Raw genomic sequence first — 4,420 nt, forward strand, 5'->3', positions numbered from 1 at the left:
GACATAGTCAAGCGAGTAGGCATGAGAGACTGTAAACCCTCTAGTACTCCCATGTCTACCACTGACAAGCTATCTTTGCATGAAGGAGAACTGTTAAGTCCAGAAGAGGGAACTAAATACCGAAGCACAGTAGGTGCATTGCAGTATCTAACATTGACAAGACCAGATATATCATTTGCTGTTAATAAAGTTTGCCAATTTATGCATGCTCCTACTTCTTTGCATTGGACAGCTGTTAAGAGGATCATAAGATATATTCAAGGCAGTGCTGAAACAGGCTTAAAAATATGCAAGTCTCCTTCAATAGCAGTGAGTGCATTCTCTGATGCAGATTGGGCCGGGTGTCCAGATGATAGGAGATCAACTGGAGGTTTTGCAATTTTTCTTGGGTCAAATCTTGTATCCTGGAATGCAAAGAGACAGATCACAGTCTCACGATCTAGCACTGAAGGAGAATATAAGTCTCTGGCAAATGCAACTGCTGAGGTAATGTGGATTGAAACTTTGCTTGATGAACTAGGGATTGGAAGAACACATGTGTCATGTTTGTGGTGTGATAATCTTGGGGCAACATATTTTTCTGCAAATCATGTGTTTCATGCAAGGACAAAACACAAAGAGATTGGAAGAACACATGTGTCATTTTGTTCGAGAAAGAGTTGCACAAAAACTGTTGGATGTTCAGTTTATTTCAACAGGAGATCAAGTTGCAAATGGATTCACCAAGCCTCTTCAAGTCAGACAACTACAAGCCTTCAAGCGTAATCTAAACCTTGACACGTTAAGATTAAAGGAGGGTGTTAAAGTGTAGGCTAGTAGTTGTAGGAAACGTGACATGTTGTCACGTATACTGTGGCGTGTGTATATTGTAACCGGTGCAGGTTGTTAGTATAGATCAAGCCTTATCTTGTATAGCTTGGAGTAGGGGCAAAGTCTTGCAACAACCTGCGCCGCATGATGTAATCTTCTCTGAGTATTTAACACGTACACGTCCCTGCCAGAAGGTATACACTTCCACGCCTTTCTTCTTCTTTCAATTTTGACACACTGGAGGCTGTGGAAGGAATGGAGTTCCAAATTAGAGTGCTGGATATGGTGCGTGAAGACATTCAGCAGGATGCATTTCCCACCTGGGCGACTAGTTTTGACCAAGCTTGTTTGTTCAAGCTCACGTGTAACTAGTTTTGACAATGCTTGTTTGTTCAGGCTCACGTATGTCCATGGCGGTTCTAGGAGAGCATCCTCTGGTTTTCAGTTCTAGTGCGCCTAGACTGGTAACCAGCTTGTATTTCTTTCCCATCTAATAAAGTTCGGTCAATGGCCCTTTGAGAGATGCACACAACCACACATATAAGAGAGAGAGAGAGAGAGAGAGTTCCTGAAGAAAAGAAATACGAATTGGTTGAAGTTATGCGACCCCATCCATAATTAGTATTCCATTCGATCCGACATCTCACAAGCAAAGGTTTCAGATTTCAAAGACGTTGGTTTTCATCGGATGCATGCCATCTTAAAAGTACATGAATACTTTGTAAAATTTAATGAACATTTTTTTATCAAAATATGAGTAATTTTTAATTATATATTACTTTCATTTTTAATTAGATACACAAAACTAAAGTAAATATGTTAGAAACAGTCATGAAATAATATAAATAAATATCTTCCCCGCAAAAAATAATATAGTAATAAATAAATCGAAATATGTATATGGCAACCGGAACCGTTTTTGCAAAAATGCCACACCTTCCGTCCAAATCGCTAGAGCTCGCCATCTTTCCAAGCGCACTATCCAACCACCGGCACCCACGCTCTGTCCCTGCCCCTTCCCCGTCCCCGTATCCGGCCGACGCGCCGCCTCCTTCCCCTGGATCCGCCCGGAACCGATGCCGCCACTGCCTGCCGCCACCAAGCGTCGACGTGCGATCCCGCCGCCTATCTTTGGTATGCTGTCACGCCTCCCCTGCCATCTAGGCTGCCCCCGGCCTCGCCCAGCTCCTCTTCCGGCGACGACCCCCTGCCAAACGCGCCGCCCCCGTCCCGACAACAAAACCGCGAAATCCAGCCAACCACCGCTTCCTGAACCGCCCCGCGCTCCGTCCGGGCAACCGCCGCCTCCCCACCACGTCCCGCTCGCCTCCCGACCAACCACTGCCTCCCCATCCCTTCGGTTTACCTGCAGCTGGGGGAGGTCTCGACCTGGAGCTGGAGGAGGTCTCGACCTACACCTGGTCGCGCGCGCCGCTGCCGCGAGGTCCACCACCTATAGTCGGCGCTACGACAACCACCCACCCGCCGCGCCGGCCAGCCCACACCAGTACCACCTGCATCCCGCCGACCCTCCGACCCCCAGCGAGCCGCTGCCCCTCCCTCTCTCGGATCCGCCAGCCCCGGCGACGCGCGCCGCCGCCCACCAACCAGGATCCCGCCGCTTCAACTTGTTCTGAACAGGAGGTACCTACTCTTCGGCTAACCGACCGATTGATTCTTTGCGTCCGTCGGTTCGGCTGAATCCTAGATCGATCCATGTGCTCTATGTCTCCCAGACTAATTGGTGTTCTTGCAGCTGCAGTGCTGGGCGGGTCTGCTCCCGCGAGACTGCACTCAATCACGGTAGCTCCAGCTGAACTTCAGGTAGCAACTAAAATCAGAGGAGACAATAGTATTTTGGTTCTGGGCAACACATGCCTTTTCTTTTTTAGTACAACGAATGCCTTAATTTTGTTTCCAACGAATGCTAGTTTTTTGGCAAGCTAGCTAGCGTGCTGCTAGTTAGCAAATTACACGTCCGTGCTCCTTCATGGTACTGCTATCTGCTGCTATAATTCTCGTGGACCTTTCTTTTTTGGTAAGAAAAAAAGTAGTTTTGAAAAGAATGATATTTTGTCAGGTAGGTATCTCTCTCACTCGCAGTAAACTGCTCCTTGAAAATGTTCCCTATACTGATTTTGATAACTTAGGTACCATCACCGCAGTAATTTTGACCCTAAATTTTTGCTGAAAAATATAACCCCGGTGATTTTCTCTGTAAATAGTTGGTAATATACGCACCAAGGACTAGATAACTTACACACAAACACCACAATAATTTTGAGTCACGACTAAAAAACATTGAAAACATACCTTCGATAATTTTGTGTAAATAGCACGATAATATAAGCACCATAGATTTGATAACTTACGTCTGAAATACCACAATAATTTTTTGTTCGATGAAAAAAAATTGTTGTAAACATACAATGGTAAATTTTGTGCACATAGCATATTATTTTAAGCACTGCGGACCTGTTAAACTGCCTACAAAAACCATGATAAGTTTTTGACCCCGGATTTTTTTTGTTCAAACATACCCCCACTAATTAAAAAAATCATGATAGTATAAGCAACTCATAACCGATAACTTACATACAAACACTATGATAACTTTTGCCCTACGAAAAAATTGTTGGAAAATATACTCTTGCTAACTTATTTGTACATAGTATGGTAATATATGCCTCACGGACCTGATAACTTACATCCAAACACCTTGGTAATTTTAACTAGGATAATAATCATTGCAAATTACCCTTGATAGCTTCTGTGCAAATAACACGGTAATGTACATCCAAACACCGTGGTAATTTTGGATAGGGAAATGTTTTAGAGAATACTCGCGGTAATTTCTATGTAAATAGCATGGTAATTTAGACCTTGCAGACATACTAATTTACTTACAAACGCTGCAGTAATTTTGACTAGTTGAAAATTTATTGAGAAAGTAATTCCCGTTAATTTTTATGTAAATATAATGGTAATTCACGCACCGCAGACATGATAACTTACGAACAAACACCGTGCTAACTTTTGACTCTGAGAAAAAAGATGTTGAAACATACCCCGATAAATTATGTGTAAATAACACAGTAAGATACACACCACATAATACTCGTACAAACACCACGACAATTTTTGACTCAGAGAAAGAGTTGTTGAAAACATTTCCCGTATAACCTTTGTGTAAATAGTATGATAATTTACTCATGCAGATCTGATAACTTGTGTATGAACATCATGGTAATTTTTATGATATGAGGGTGAAAAAATTGTTCAAAAGGTACATGCAGTACCTTCTATGTACCTAGCATGATGATTTACACACCATGATAACTTTGGTACAAAACACGGTAGTAAATTTGTCCAAGTGAATTTTTTTAATGAACACGTGATAACCTCTGTCTAAATAACGTGATAATTTACTCACCACAGATCTAATTACTTACATACAAACACCATGGTAACATTGACCTGGAGGGGGTGTTGAAAAATACACCCCCGATAAGTTATCTGCAAATATCATGGTAATATACGAAGCCGATACCTGATAATTTAAATACAAACAGAGAAAAAGCTATTGAGAAACATACCCCAAAAACTTGAG

At 42.6% G+C, this 4,420-nt stretch overlaps 1 long non-coding RNA gene across 1 annotated transcript; it reads left to right on the forward strand.

Moving 5' to 3' along the window:
• Positions 1-1,773: 1,773 nt before the first annotated feature.
• LOC119302802 lies at positions 1,774-2,822 on the forward strand. The gene is made up of 2 exons (XR_005147744.1): positions 1,774-2,454; positions 2,567-2,822. It is a non-coding gene; the product is annotated as an uncharacterized LOC119302802 (long non-coding RNA).
• The last annotated feature ends 1,598 nt before the right edge of the window (positions 2,823-4,420 follow it).

Source organism: Triticum dicoccoides, chromosome 5A (assembly GCF_002162155.2).
Source record: "Triticum dicoccoides isolate Atlit2015 ecotype Zavitan chromosome 5A, WEW_v2.0, whole genome shotgun sequence".
Classification (NCBI taxonomy): Eukaryota; Viridiplantae; Streptophyta; class Magnoliopsida; order Poales; family Poaceae; genus Triticum; species Triticum dicoccoides.